The 16,994-nt window shown below is 42.0% G+C and overlaps 1 pseudogene; it reads left to right on the forward strand.

The window, feature by feature from the left end:
• The first annotated feature begins 13,629 nt into the window (after positions 1-13,629).
• LOC128327399 (NADH-ubiquinone oxidoreductase chain 2-like) lies at positions 13,630-14,334 on the forward strand (annotated as a pseudogene).
• Positions 14,335-16,994: the final 2,660 nt, after the last annotated feature.

Here is a 16,994-nt window from a genome sequence, read left to right on the forward strand (position 1 = left end):
TCTACTGGTTATCGCCATTCCCGAGTGCTGCCTGCTAGAGAATATCTATTCAGTGGCAGACTCCAATCCATAGCCTTCCTAGGAATGAATCTGCTGGTTTGGAATTTTCCAATAAAGAGTAGGTGAGGACAAGAATGGAGCTAAATGAGGTATCTGAGCAAAACAAAGGAGAGAAGAATACACGTGGACATAGAGATGGTGGTGCCTGTAAAACAACCTCCTGAAGAATTTGATGGTGGCTGGCATACATAGCAAGGATGTGCAAAAAGAGAGCTGGTCTTGTGGTAGTAAGCATGACTTGTCCCCTTAGCTAAGGAGGGTCTGCCCTGATTGCATATGAATGGGAGACCTGCTGTGTGAGCACTGCAAGAGATTCCCCTTAGGGGATGGAGATGCTTTGGGAAGAGCATCTAAGTTCCAGGTTCCCTTTCTGGCATCTCCAAGATAGGGCTGAGAGAGTTTTTTACCGGCAACCTGGGAGAAGCCGCTGCAAGTCTGTGTAGACAATACTGAGCTAGATGGACCAATGTTCTGACTCAGTATATGGCAGCTTCCTATGTTCCTATGTTCCTAGTGCGATGAGAGAGCCACCTTATGGAATTTCCCAGCTGACTGCAACAGTGCAGCATGGAAGCAGTAATTTTTGATGCCATCCCCTTCCCCTAAAGCTTTGTGTGCCTCCAGAAAATATGTCCCTGAGGGATCTTCAGTCCTTGGGGGTCATATTTTCAGGTGGCACAGAGGGCTTCCTGCGGAAGATGAGAGTGTCAAAAATTGCCACTTCTTCACTGAACCGGTGCAGTTAGTTGGGAAGTTCTGTTAGACTGCTCTCTCACTGCACTGGTGCATTCTTGCTCTGTATGTCAGGTAGTTATAACCAGGCAAAACACCTATTGCAAACTGGGGTAAGGTAGTGGCTAAAAGACCTTTCTATGAATCAGGATTTCCTGGTTTGAATCTCACCTCTGCCATAAATTTTCTGCTGCTACTATGACTATGGATATTTATATACCACACTTCAAGCTTTACTAGGTGGCCTTCAGCTAATGATTCCCTTTCAGCTAATGATTCCCTTTCAGCTTAAGCAACAATATAGGAATAATAATTTTTACCTTATCTTATGGGATTGTTGTAAGGATTGCAACAAGATAATTCATTGGAAGTGGTATGAACACTTACAAGTGCCAGTGGCAAGAGAGAAACCATTGTCTCATAAGGGGAAAGTGCAACAAGCAGGAGCATTTATCTAATTGTTCTTTTTAATGTTTAATCTCCTGTTAGTGTCTTCAGGAACATGAGTCTTTTTTTCAGTAAGAGAAATACTGAAAAAGGAAGTTCTTTTTTTTTCCAGAGGGAAGAGGCAATAAGGAAAATTCTACTCACTTAGATTGAAAAACATGGAAGTTCCATCTCTCTGGAATTTCCTTTAACAGGAACCCCTTTCAGATGTCCCCCTGCCAAACCACTCACACTTACAGCTCCAAAAGTGAGTAGGAAGTCCTGCCCCAGAGCTGTCACTGATGTATAGTAAATCAGAAATGCATAGAGGTTCACAGCATGACATAAGCAACGCCATTATGTTTAACTAAACTCAAGGATCTGCTCTGCTAGAAGGATGCTTACTACTGTGTATTCTCTCTAGTAGTCTTCCATCCCCCATAAGTTAGAGTGACCGTGAATGTAGAACAATTTTGAGATAAGGCTGTCTGTCTGCCTGCGTGCATGTTTGTGGTTTATTCCCTAATCTTAGCAAGTCATGATGATGTATTTGCTATGTAGCTGAACAACATGTTATTCTGGAGAACAATTTTAAGAGTATAAATGTATGCTCTCTGTAATGGTCCTTTGTCCTGCTTTGAGCATAAGCCAAAGTAGTACCTCTGCAGAATAAAAGCTTTGATCTTTAAGACCTCTCATCTGGGCTGATTATTGGCTCCATCTGCCCAGAAAAGAACCTCCCCTACTGGGTCAAGTCTACCTTAATACATCATCACTACCCCCCCCCCGCTCCAGCCACTCATGGGTGCAGTGGTGGTCATCTGAAGAGGGACCCACTGTAACCATGAGGGAAGGCACTTCCATGATCCCTTCCCTCACAGTTACAGAGGGTCCCTCTTCAGATGACCACCACAGTAACTGTGAGTGGCTGGAGAGAGAGGATGAGTGACAGCTCTGGGGTGGGACTTCCTACTTGTTTTCAGAGATGTAAGCGTGCGTGGTTTGTGGGGGAAAACATCTGAATGGGGCTAGTGACAACCTTTTTTACCACAGTATATAGCCAGCTAATGGCGCAGTGGGGAAATGACAACTAGCAAGTCAGAGATTGCCAGTTTGAATCCCCGCTGATATGTTTCCCAGACTATGGGAAACATCTGTATCAGGCAGCAGTGATATAGGAAGATGTTAAAGGGCATTATCTCATACTGCGAGGGGAGATGGCAATGGTAAACCCCTCCTGTATTTTAACAAAGACAACCACAGCACTCTGTGCTCACCAGGAATCGACACCGACTCGATGGCACATTTTACCTTTATCAATTAGAATGATTTAGGGCTTCAGATGGCTCCTTAAATATGTACCTCTTCCAGTCTGAACACCAACAGAGGCATTGGCAGAACCCTCAGTCGCTCATTCACATGCAAGGGGAATGGATGAGGCGCAGAATAAGGGTGAGCTCTGCCAAAGCTTCTGTTGGTATGTGGTTTTATTGCAATACTGTCGGGGAGGGCCTCAAAGGATTGTGCAAGAGACTGTCAGTGCTTGGAGCTGTGGACCCTACAATCCTGGCTCTTTTACAAACATGGCTTGTTATAAGTTTCAAATTGGATGTGAAGATTTTGAGATAATTACTGCTTCAGGGCAAACAGCCACTTTGGTGGGAGCCATTTTTGGTGGGGAACTGTCAGGAAGGGAAAGAGTGAGCCTCCCTGTACAGTCCAGCTGTGGTTCACCTCTTCAGGCTTCTGTTTTTATTCAATAATAATAATAATAATAATGATAAGGCTGTGGCAGAAGAAGACCAAAATAATCCCAGTGGCAATTGGCGCCCTGGGTGCAGTTCCAAAAGACCTTGAAGAGCACCTCAACACCATAGGAGCCACAGAAATCACCATCAGCCAATTACAAAAAACAGCTTTACTGGGAACAGCCTATATTCTGCGACGATATCTATAACCATTGACAATAAAATTCTGGCATCCCAGGTATCCCCTTGGGAAGGACTCGATGTCTGGATAAAACAAACCAGTCAATAACACCTGTCTGACTGTGTAAACAAGAAATAATAAAATAATAATTGTATTGGAAAGAAAATAATTGTATTGGTTGTATGGAAAGTCCCAGTCAGAAATCGAATCACTACTAAACATTGTCTGTATATTCAGTAGCGATATAGCAATGGAGTTTGGACTAGACAAGTGAGCTGCATTAATAATGAACAGAGGGGAAAATAAGAAAAACAGAAGGAATAAAACTGCCCAATGGAAGCAATATCAAGAACCTGGAAGAGAAAGAACCTTACAAATACTTGGGCATTCACCAGGCTGATAACATCGCACACACTGAAGTTAAAAGAAAAATGGGAAGTGAATACATCAGGAGAGTGAGAAAAATCCTAAAGTCCAAACTCAATGGCGGGAACATCATACAAGCCATAAACACCTGGGCTATACCTGTTATTAGATACACTGCAGGAATAATAGACTGGACCCAGGCAGAGCTAGAGACGCTAGGTTGTAAGAACAGGAAAATCATGACCATCAATCATGCTCTACACCCCCGCAGTGATGTAGATAGGCTCTACCTCCCTCGCAGCTCAGGTGGAAGAGGAATGCTGCAAGTCCATCAAACAGTAGAGGAGGAGAAAAGAGGCCTTGAAGAATATATAAGGGACAGTGAAGAAGATGCACTTCAAATGGTCAAGAACGCGAAACTATTCAACACCAATGAAACAAAACAGGCCTACAAGAAAGAACAAGTCAAGAACAAGTCAAGAACCGAGCAGAAAAATGGAGAAATAAGCCCCTGCATGGTCAATATTTACACAATATAAGTGGAAAATCAGACATCACCAAGACCTGGCAATGGCTTAAGAATGGCAACTTGAAGAAAGAAACAGAGGGTTTAATACTGGCTGCACAAGAACAGGCACTAAGAACAAATGCAATAAGAGCAAAAGTAGAAAAAACCACAACAAACAGCAAGTGCCGCCTTTGTAAAGAAGCAGTGGACCACCTGATCAGCTGTTGTAAGAAGATCGCACAGACTGACTACAAACAAAGGCATGACAAGGTAGCAGGGATGATACACTGGAACATCTGCAAAAAATACAAGCTACCTGTAGCCAAGAATTGGTGGGACCATAAAATTGAAAAAGTTGAAGAAAATAAAGATGTAAAAATATTATGGGACTTCCGACTACAAACAGACAAACATCTGCCACACAATACACCAGATATAACTGTAGTCGAGAAGAAAGAAAAACAAGTCAAAATAATCGACATAGCAATACCAGGGGATAGCAGAATAGAAGAAAAAGAAATAGAAAAAATCACCAAATACAAAGATCTACAAATTGAAATTGAAAGGCGGTGGCAGAAGAAGACCAAAATAATCCCAGTAGTAATTGGCACCCTGGGTGCAATACCAAAAGACCTTGAAGAGCACCTCAACACCATAGGGGCCACAGAAATCACCATCAGCCAATTACAAAAAGCAACTTTACTGGGAACAGCCTATATTCTGCGACGATATCTATAACCATTGACAATAAAATTCTGGCATCCCAGGTCCTTGGGAAGGACTCGATGTGTGGATAAAACAAACCAGTCAATAACACCTGTCTGACTGTGTAAACAAGAAATAATAATAATAATAATAATAATAATAATTATAATTATAATAATAATAATTATTATTATTATTATTATTATTCCACTTCTTAATAATAATAATAATAATAATAATAATAATAATATTTCCTAATAATAATAATAATAATAATAATAATAATAATAATAATAATAAATAAGGACCACTTCAAATGGTCAATAATGAGAAACTATTAAACACCAATGAAACAAAGCAGGCCTACAAGAAAGAACAAGTCAAGAACCAAGCAGAAAAATTGAAAAATAAGCCCCTGCATGGTCAATATTTGCACAATATAAGTGGAAAATCAGACATCACCAAGACCTGGCAATGGCTTAAGAATGGCAACTTGAAGAAAGAAACAGAGGGTTTAATACTGGCTGTAGAAGAACAGGCACTAAGAACAAATGCAATAAGAGCAAAAGTAGAAAAATCCACAACAAACAGCAAGTGCCGCCTTTGTAAAGAAGCAGATGAAACCGTGGACCACCTAATCAGCTGTTGTAAAAAGATCGCACAGACTGACTACAAACAAAGGCATGACAAGGTAGCAGGGATGATACACTGGAACATCTGCCAAAAATACAAGCTACCTGTAGCCAAAGATTGGTGGGACTATAACATTGAAAAAGTGGTAGAAAATTAAGAAGCAAAAATATTATGGGACTTCTGACTACAAACAGACAAACATCTGCCACACAATACACCAGATATAATTGTAGTCCTTGGGAAGGACTTGATGTCTGGATATAACAAACCATTCAATAACACCTGTCTGATTGTGTAAACAACAACAACAACAATAAACTGCTTTGGGAATAGAAGTACACCTCCATAGCACATGTTTGCAGGCACATTAATTTGTCTTATTGACAAAGACAGCAGCAGCAGCAAAAACAAACAAACAAAACCTTGCAAAAGCGATAGATAGATAGATAGATAGATAGATAGATAGATAGATAGATAGATAGATATGGAGTTCCAAAAAAGATACATATTTGGACCATTCAGATCCCAGCATGTTTGTTTCAGGAAAAATGGGAAAGAAGCCCAAATGGGCCCTATTTGATCAGCTGCCATTCCTACCAAAAAATGAATCCACAACCCTATCACTCATGGTAAAGTTTCTGGGAAGCTCTCAAGAGAGTAAATCCTTTATTCTATACATCGTTGCTGCTCACCAACTGTAATTATATGTTATAAACATATGAAGCTGTCATATACTGAGGCAAAAAAGTAAGTGAAATAATCGACTCACTCCTAGATTAAAATGAGGGGGGTGGTGGAGGAGGAGGAGGAGATGAAGAAGAAGAAGAAGAAGAAGAAGAAGAAGAAGAAGAAGAAGAAGAAGAAGAAGAAGAAGAAGAAGAAGAAGAAGAAGAAGAAGAAGAAGAAGAAGAAGAAGGTGGTGGTGGTATGTATGTATGGATCAATCAATCCTTTAATATGGTCAGAAACCAGCACAATACAGGTTAAAAATTACATGTTATGTGATGTTGTTATGATGATATGATGATACATAACTTGACAAATCTAAAATTGAGGATGATTGCAATTTTAAAAGTAAGTTAAAATACATATTAGTATTTAACATCAAAAGGCTAAAGCTAAGAATGTTTGCAGATTAAAAAGTAAAATAGATAGAATATACTTGTTAAAACTAAATAAGCTAAAAACCTAAAATTACTAAAGCTAAAAGAAATAAAATAATGATAATATAATGATATAGTTTCTATTATAGAAATGCCCTGAAAAATAAAAAGCGGAGTATAAAATTGTAAAAGTACAGATTTAAAATTATAAAAAGCAATAAAGAGAGGAGAAGAAGAAGAAGAAGAAGAAGAAGAAGAAGAAGAAGAAGAAGAAGAAGAAGAAAAGGAAAACAATGAAATGTAGTAAAATGCAATAAAATGCACTAAAATGCAATAAAACAATAGGTATGGAGGTATGGGCAAGTGCAAGCTCAATCCAGAGTCATCAAGAATCGAATTAAGGGGGCTCACATCCTATCATCCTTTGACGGATGCCGATCACAGCTGCACAGAACTTGGCAACACTATGTGTAATGGCAGGGTTAGAGTCAGAAAGCAACAGAAAACTGTAGAATTGTCTCAAACGTCCCAGGAACTTGCTTAGCAATGGGAGAATAAGGGCGATATGATTTTCTCTATAAAACAGGCAGTACAGAAGGACATGCTCAATAGTTTTGATCTGTTCTGAGCCACAGAGACATAATAGCTCTGCAAGTGGGATCTTTCTGTAACGGTCCCTTAGCACTGCTGAGGGGAGACCATGGCAGTGAGCCAAAGTGAATGCCCTTCTGCGGTTTGGGACCTCCAAATGAGTGAGATATGCTGCAGGAGAGGAAGTATATCTAAGCTCTTCACTGATATAAAATTTTGAGACACTACGGAGGTCCATTTGGCGCTCAATGTCTGTAATGCACTGCTTAATAGTTGCTTTTGCCTGATCGTAGCCCATGTTGAGCAGGGACAGTGGGGAGAGGCCCAGAGAAGCTAATTTTGCCTCAATTGTCTGAGCCCAACTAGATTGATTATCATCATGCAGGGTTAGAGGAGCAAGACAAATTGGGCAAAACTATAGTCTAAGCCAATAGGAGAGAATGGCCATCCACACCCTAGCCTCAATCTTGATCTGGTCTGTCTCCGGTCGTAGGGTGGCATTGGAGACACATCTTGGTACACAGAGAACTGCCCTCAAGAACTTGGTTTGTACATGTTCCAGGGTCACAATATTGGGAAAAGGACCCAGTTGAGCGCCATAGAGTAGTTGAGCTAATGACTTGGCTTGAAACAGTTCGAGAGCTGCGGGAAAGTAGTGGCCTCCTCTTGTACGCATAAATTGAAGGATGGTGGAGGAGCTTCTTTGTGCCTTTAAGGCCACATGTTCTCCATGGGCTTTTCTAGAGCCACCAGAATGAAAGACTACGCCCAGGTACCTAAAATGAGCCATTTGTTCGATCTTATGTCCCTCAGTCTTCCAGGAGTAGATCTTGGGCCTCCTAGCAAAGGCCATGATTTTAGTTTTGTGATAATTGATTTCCAGACAATCTTCCTTACACTGCAGCATCAGGGCCCTCAATGCTCTTCTGAGGCCAATGGGAGTCCTTGAGAGGATGGCTGCATCATCTGCATATAGTAGGGTGGTTATATGTCTCCCCACGAGCTTTGAAGGGTGAAAATCAGTATTGCTGAGCTGGGCCACATTTGAGTGTACATAGAAATTGAATAGGAGTGGGGCCAAGATGCATCCTTGCTTGACACCCTTCTGTGTTAGAACAGCACTTGTAAGGTTCTCACCTTGAGAGAAGTGTCTTGGTGCAGAGTTTGAATGAGATATAGCAGGTGCTGGTCAATGGTAGAGGCCTCCAGCTTCTCCCATAATTTGACATGTAAGATGGAGTCAAATGCTGCCTTGAGATCAATAAAGGCAGCATATAGAGAAGTCGCCCTACAGGAGGAGTATTTCCCAATGAGGTGTTGTAGAACTAGGCATTGATCGATGGTGGAGCACCCCTCCCTAAAGCCTTCTTGTTCCTCGGCAAAGAGCTTTTCCTGTTCCAGCCAATCCCCAAGTTTCCCATAAAGATGTCTTGCATAAAGTTTACTAATGGTATTGAGTAGACTTGTAGCTGTAATTGGCAAGATCATCCTTCTTGCTCTTTTTAAAGATGGGGACAATAATTGCTACCCCCAAATCCTTGGGGATTTGGCCATTCATGTCAATGATGGAAAAGAGCGATGCCAAGATAGGGGCCCACCAGTACAGATTGTTTTTAACAGCCTCCGATGGAATGAGGTCCTCACCTGGAGCATTTCCCGGCTTCAATTGGGCAACAAGACTGTGAATCTCTGAGATTGACACCGGAGCCCATGCTGGAGTGTCCTCAATGGAATCTCTGCAGGCGGTGGTGGGATCTTTGTATAGGTCATAAAAGTGTTTCTCCCAGGTCCCTGGATGAATGTGACAGTCCAGATGATTTGGCCCATAGCTGGGAGAAGACTTTGGGAGATGCCAAAACGTGGTTAAGTCCCTGGATCTAGCGGCCTGGACTAATCCCTTCCAGCCTCATTCATGGCCTCTTTTTTCTTGTTGGCCAGCAGAAGTTTACACTGCTTTTTCTGCTGAGGAAGCTTCTGTGTGGCCCTCAAACCAGAGCTGGATTTGTAGACTTGATAGGTATTGGCGAGGGCTTTCTTGGCATTCACGCAGTCCTTGTCAAACCACTGCTTGGAAGGCGGTTGATGCAGGACACACGGCTCATGGGTCCTACGAGAGAGGAGCTTCTGTAGTTCCTGAACTAGTGCTTTGTAAGACTCCAGAGACGTAGAGGTAGGATCATTGTTAAGTAAAAATGAGTGGATAGACTGCAAAAGATCAGAGGGAAGTAGCTCTCATAGTGCTTGATCCAGCAGTGGTGACCATTTTGATATGTATGTATGTTGTAACACCAACAATCAGCTGCTATCTGTACTCATTCTGGAGGAATGGATAATATAAAGCAAATGCAAAGTGTGCAGGTTTTTAAAAGGTTTTTTTAAAAACTTAACTGATGATCAGCTGTGGATTATACTCGTGTATGTTATATTCACGAAAATGTGGAATGCCACTTTTCAAACAAAATTTTCTCCAAGCAGTTTACATAGCAAAAGGAATGAGACATATGTAAAGATTATTCCTTTTTATCCTTACAACACTGTGAGCTAATTTACGCTGAGAGATCATCACAAGGCCAAGGTTAACATCTAAGCTGAACAAGGATTTGAGTCCATGTCCAAATCCAACATGATCTGCTACACCACACAGGAATTCCTAGCATTGTATTTGCCCAATGCAGTATCTTACATTGAGTGCAAAGACCTCTCAAAAATATCTTCCTGTGAGTTTAAATTTATCCTAAGAAAACCTAGGAAATGTTCTGGTTTCTTCTGCTGAAGAGCTCATTGTACCTTTCTTAGCCCTCTCTGCTGACCAGGTTTAGTCTAATGGGTCAGTCTCTGGCTAAAATCAATGTTGATTAGTTTTTGCAGAAGTCACTCAAGCTCAAGATGAAGGCAGTCTACCTGAAACACCCACAGAAATGCAGTTAGCTTAGATTCAATTCAATATTTTTGTTGTTGCTTCCAACAGCAAAATTTAGAAAATCAGGATAAATGGGCCTTCTAGCAATCAATCTGTCATCTCTACAGTTGCCTGGTCCTATTGCAGCTTTACTTCTCTCTCTCTCTCTCTCTCTCTCTCTCTCTCTCTCTCTCTCTCTCTCTCTCTCTCACACACACACACACACACACACACACACACTTCATTTGATATATATTTTTGTTGTTCTTTTCAAACCCCTGCTAACTGGGCAAAGAGGAACCTTTTCAAACTGTGGCTCTGCACCTATAGAACCCCAATGCAATATTCCTCCAGTGGCTGTTGCCTTGTATTTCATTTTAGATTGTGGGTCTTTTGGGGACAGGGGATCTTCTTATTATTGGTCTTTGTCCTATGTAAACTGCCTTTTTTTTTTTTTTGCCAAAGAAGGATATAATAATATAACTATATATTATTAATCTGAAAAAGGATGTTATCTTTTTCATGGTTCAGGTTAAACTTGTTCATGGTTCAGCAAATCCTTGATAGAGAATGAGGCTTTTCTCACGACCAGCCTAACCCTGCTTGAGCTGCCCCAAGCACGGTTAGGCTGGTTGAGAGAAGAAGTGGGATCATCACAGATCCATTGGCTACCCTCCTGCCTATCCCTGCTTTTAGCCAAGGTTAAGGGTGCTCTTGCACACTTTACCTAGGATACCAGGAATCATGCATATAGCCCGAGGTATCACGGAGATGGGCACAAAGAGCACCCATCTGAGGGGGAAAATCCCCAAGGCAATGTGTGTGCCGCATGTTGCATTGAGGGTTGCCTGGAGGCCCCAGATCCCCCTGCCTTGCTCCATGCTTCATGGAGCTGCATGGAGCAGAGCTGGCGCGGCTCGTGAACGCACCTCCAGGGGGGAGGCGGGCGACTTCTTTAAGGTAAACGGAGCCAGTGCTCCATGCCGCCCAGCAGCCCCCGCGGCGGGGAATCGCCTCCACCACTCACCTGGCTCCCGTGGAGGCGAGCCCCTGCCAGCGGCCAGGTGAGTGGCGGAGGCGATTCCCCGCCGCGGGGGCTGCTGGGCGGCACGGAGCACCGGCTCTGTTTACCTTAAAGAAGCTGACCGCTGCCCCCCCCCAGAGGAGAGTGCACGAGTTGTACCTGGAGCAGAGCTGTCCATGTGGGCGCACAGGAGGTGCACCAAAGCCGACCTGCTTGGCCATCTGGGGGGATGGTAAGTGGAAAGTAGCCTTTCCCCCGCACCCTCCCTGCCTGTCCAGGGCAATTGTGAGAATCACCGCAACATGTTTCAAGCCTAATCCTGTCTTCAGTATGATGCTAATCACATAATTAGCCCTTGTGAAAACAACTTTGGGAAGCAGCAATCAGGGTAGAGATTGTGGCCCTTTACCCCATCCTACCATCTTGATTAAAATACTTTCCAGTGGGTCATATTTGTCTCGGAAAGCCAGTGCTGCCATTTGCAGCACTAGCTTCAATAACAAGAGATATGGAGAAATTTCTCCAAAGTGGAGTTTCAGGGTTTTCAAGGTTCCAAGAACAAATTGAAATTCTATCCACATTTTGGAGAGTTTTCTCAAACAGTTTCTTTGTATCCTTTTCTCTCTAGTGGTGTCAGCTCCTGCCCAGAGGATGGGGCCAGTGTGGAGGGGGGAAAGGTAATTGGTTTTGTTTGTCTGAGACACCAACCTGCATTGAGCTGGTGCTGACTGTACCCACAATGGATCATTTTAATCAGGATCATAGCACAGGGGTAAAGTTTACAAAAAGTTTACAAAAACCCTCCTCCCTCATTGTAGTTCTGATCCAGATTTCTCCCCCATTTGGGGAAAATGGCCAATGAGTCAATGACACTATTAATATTTTGAGCTACTTCATACTGAGTCCCACTATAGCTTGACCAAAATGAAAATGGATTGTGGATTTATTGTACAATTTGACAGAGGCAATGCTCATGGATGGTTGTGTCCACACAGTAAGCCATGGTCACTTTTTGGAACATCACTCCCTTGTCTATCATGGCAGCCACATGTGTAGCCTCCATATATTAGGCCTGTGAAGATTTGTAAATGTTGGGATCAGGTCTGAGAAATTCATGGGCAGGCAGGCGGTTGGGCAGATAAGTGACAGAAGATGTATGTTTGGGGGGGGGCGGTAATTGCCAACTGCGATCATGGGAATAATGCAGACTCCCACTGCCATTTGCAGCTTCGGAATGCTCCAATTTTCCCCAAACAGGATTGGAGAAGTCTGAACCAAAATTGGCTTCCCAGGTTCAGATAGGGAACTTATCTGACCTCCTCCAAAATTTATTTATTTACTATTTATTTAATACATTTATATACCATATCAGGCCATTTCTTACATTCCCTATCTGACATTGCACAGCCCTACCACATATATTGATGCTCCATGTGAGCACTGATTATCCATGAGCTTGGCAGTGGCCCCATCAGGCTTCCACAGAGGACACCATAACTGTGAACCCTAGAGCTACTTTCTTACTGTCTTAGGTCTAGGAATGAATATTATGGGCTTTATATTTTAAACTCTAAGCTGAAAATGACTTCGTACTTAAAATGCTTGGCACATGTTACATGTTACTTTGAAAAAAAATGTTAAATATGACCCTAATATATGACTTGGATTTCAGTTTTGGAAATACAGAACTGCCATTTGGCCTGAAATAACTATAAACTACTTGCATAAGTTTAAATACTGGAAACATAGGCACATACACATTCTGCTACTGTTTGTACTGGTGATCTCAAACTTAATTGATAATCAGTATGAAAGCATTTCAAGTGAATCTAGAATCTAGCAATTCATTCAGAGATCTTAAGACATCTTATTTAAAAAAGAAAAAAAGTTAAAAAAAGAAAAAAGAAAAAAAGATGCACAGTGAGACCCTGCATGGCCTGGGTCATACGCGGCCACTCAGGGTCCCACAGTGCATGTGCAGCGGCCTCCAAAATGGCCACTGCACCAGGGAATAGGCACTGAAAAGGCCGAAGACCAACCAAACCAGGTGGTTTTTGCATGAAGGAGGGCAGTGGGGGAGGGGAAACCTCCACGGACCCCCCCCACGCCACCTTGGAAAAGCCCCCGGGAGGGAGGTTAAGTTAAAAAAAGGTTGTTTTTAAAATATTAACACAAATATTAACATAAATATTATTATAATAAACACTCTATCATGCCTAATATTCCTTAATTCAGGGAACATCCAACCAGAATTATTCTCCATCAACATTATATTAAATACAATAATTCTCTCAATCCTAGTATTATGAACTCGAGCATCAAACCCTCAACTTCGATACGACCAACTAATACACCAATTATGAAAAAACTTCCTACCCCTCACCCTAGCCCTGTGCCTCCTTCACATCTCACTACCAATCTCACTCTCAGGACTTCCCCCTCAACACTAGGAACTGTGCCTGAATTAAAAGGACTACTTTGATAGAGTAGAACATAGGGATATACAACCCCCTCAGCTCCTAAAAAAACAGGAATTGAACCTATACCTGAGAACCCAAAATTCCCTGTACTTCCATTATACTGTTTCCTAGTAGTCAGCTAAATAAGCTTTTGGGTCCATACCCCGAAAATGTCAGTTTAAACCCCTCCTTTACTAATTAACCCACTTATCATATCAATAATACTCTCAAGCCTTGCCACAGGAACCATTATTACAATATCCAGCTCACACTGATCAATTGCCTGAATACAATTAGAACTCAACACCCTAACAATTATTCCCATTATAACAAAACCACATCACCCTCAAGCCACAAAAGCAGCAACCAAGTACTTCCTTTCACAAGCAGATGCTTAAGCAATAAACCTGTTCTCTAGTGCAATTAATGCATGATATACTGGCCAATGAGACATCACACAACTAACAAACCAACCCACCTGTACCCTAATAACCACTGCCCTAGCCATAAAACTGGGCCTCGCACTCATCCACTTCTGACTCCCAGAAGTAATGCAAGGAACAACGATCAAAACAACAATAATCATTACAACATGAATAAAACTAGCACCAATAACCCTCCTATTACTAACACGTAACACTCTTAATCCAACAATCCTGTCAACCCTGGGCATTCTATCAATTCTTGTAGGCGGTTGAGGCGGCCTAAACCAAACATAACTCCGAAAAATTAGAAGATTTTCATCAATCTCTCACTTGGGCTGGATAACAATAGTTCTTACCCTCGCCCCCTCCCTTGAACCAGAATTTGGAGTCATCAGTGATGTGTTTGGAGTCATCGCTGTGATGTGTTTAAAGAGTTTTTTGCAGATAAAATCTCGCAAATTCAGGCCGATCTAGATGGAGACTCCACAGTTAATTTGATGTCTGCACTGGAGATGTCCAGCAATTCCTCTTATGTGATTTGACTGGATTGGTTTCAGTTTGTGACTCCTGAGAATGTGGGCAAGCTGCTTGGAGTAGGGATGTGCGAACTGGTTTGAATTCGAACCAGGGTCGTTCGGAGGTTCGAATTCGAACCGAACCAGCCATCAGGTTCGAGCTGCAGGTTGAAATTCAAACCGAACCAGGGGGTGGTTCGATTCGAACTGGTTCAAAAAATTGGTAGGATGGTAGCTGGCACCCAGGGGTACCTGTCACCCAAACCCCAAAGCAATCAGACACTCGTACGATTTTTTAATGAATTTTTGAAAATTATTTTTATTTTTTTCTCATAGGGTATAATGGGACTCGAACCATACCTTATTGTGGAGCACCCATGGGTGCCAACAACCACCCAAACCCTGAAGCAATAGGACAGTCCTACGATTTTTAATGAATATTTGAAATATTTTCAATTATTTTTCTCATAGAGTATAATGGGACGCGAACCAGTCCATATCGCCTATTGTGGAGCACCTAGGGGTACAAAAGCAGGGTGGGTGGTAGACAGACAGGGGTGCCTACCACCCACAAAACCCCAAGGTAATTGGACACTCCTCTGATTATTGGTGAATTGTTAAAGTATTTTTGAATTCCTCATAGAGAATAATTAGGATTGCAGCAAATGTATAGCTTCATGTCGGGGGGAAAGGGGTGTCGTAGAGTGGAGTTTGGTGGGTGGTAGTTCCTAGGGTGGGCAAGGAAGCTATCAGAATTATTTGAAAGGAATTGGGCAAAGGGATGATTTTAAAGTGATTGTTGAAGTTTACGCATCTTTAAGGTTTTTCTCCATAAAGAAGCATGGAGGTGTCAGCAAATGTATAGCTTCACGTTGGGGGCAATGGGGTGGCCTAGAGCAGTGTGGGGTTGGTGGTAGTGCCAGGTAGGGGCAAGGAAGCTACCTGAATTTTTTCAAAGGATTTGGGCAGAGGGCTGATTTTTGGTGAATTGTTGAAGTTTACGCGTCTTTAAGGTTTTTCCTCATAAGGTATAATGGAGCTTTCAGCACCCCCATAAGTGCACTTGGGGGTTGCTGGGGTGGCCCAGAGCGAGTGGTGGTGTAGTGCACATAGGGTGCCAACCACCCCCATGGGTTTCTAACCCATGGGATACAGGGTTCTGTTGTTTCTGAGGTATTCTGAGTGTGGATTCTAGGATAGCAAATGAGGTTTTCAATGAGACACCATGAATCCACTCTAATTTGCTATCACCCTTTCTTGTTTTGAGCTTGGAACAAAACAACCCCATTTTCATTTGAAACATTTCAACATTTTAGGCACCATTTTGGGTGCTTGATTTTCCCTTGCTGATTGTTTTTCCTTTGCTGACCAATCAGCAAGAGAAAAATAGGAATCCAAAATGGTGCCCAAAATGTAAAAATGTTTCAATTCAAAATGGGGTTGTTTTGTTTCGCACTGGCTTCAGGCACTGGCTTCTGAATAGCTTGTGATCTCCTTGCTTCATGGTTGGCTTGGTTGATACAAATCAAATGTCATGAGCAACTGTGCCCTTATTGGCTGGGGGGAGGGGAACCAAAAGGAGAAATTTCAAAATGTAGTTGACCTTTTATAGGCTGTTAAAAATGAAATATCCTATGGGGTTTGGGGGAATGGTTGAAATGGTTAAAAATTTGGTTAGAATCACCACCTTGCCCATTTCATTTATAGTTTGGGTGGTAGGTAGCACCAATCTGACATAACCCACTTTGGTGTCCCTAAGGGCTACCCATGGGGAACAAAGGGGTGTTTTGAGTTTTCCTATTTTTCCCTATGGCCAAAGCACTCAAAATGTTTTGAGGTTTATTCCATTGAAACAACTAGGTCAACCACTATTTCATCAAAATGTTCCAGCCATCTGTGTTTTGTTTCAAGCTCTAAACAAAATGAAAAATCTGTTTCATGTACATCCCTACTCCATACACCAGCTAGAATAGAAAGGTTTTTTTCCTGCATACTCCATACAGCTTTAAATAAAATAAACTGAAATAACAGAGGTGAAGCTCAGTCTGGGGGAGTTTTCCCATCTCCTGTGACATGCAGTCTGCAATTCTATGCACACTTTCTTTGACAGAATTTCCCCTGGATTCAGTGAATGTACTGAATAAACATGCATAGATATGGGCTGTTGAACAAGTAATATTTTTAGAAACAGCAAGAAAGCTAATTTTCATGACTCCATGGTAGCCTGGCAGAAGTCAATCAACATACAGGAGGACCTAGATATTTGCAGTCGAGACCAAAATGGTGAATACCATGACATTAAGTCAATGGTATTGTGGGGTTAGGATCCAAAGGGCATGGAAAATTGCAAAAAATGGCAAAAACCCATGAAAAAAACAAATAAAGTGCCCTGCCATGCTCTGTGGGTCCCCAGCATTCCAACAATGCCCGCCCCAAGTCTCCATTCCATCATATTTTTTTGGCAGAAAATCATTATTTTAAAGTTTTTTCTTTGAAAATGAACCACAAAATGGCTCTGGAACTCAAAATGGCAACCAGAAAATACCTCGGAGGTCATTTCCAACCATCTCCAATCCACGGATACACAGATTTAAACCTTTTCAAATCAGGTTTTTTTCT

Source organism: Hemicordylus capensis, chromosome 5 (genome assembly GCF_027244095.1).
Source record: "Hemicordylus capensis ecotype Gifberg chromosome 5, rHemCap1.1.pri, whole genome shotgun sequence".
In the NCBI taxonomy this organism is placed as follows: Eukaryota; Metazoa; Chordata; class Lepidosauria; order Squamata; family Cordylidae; genus Hemicordylus; species Hemicordylus capensis.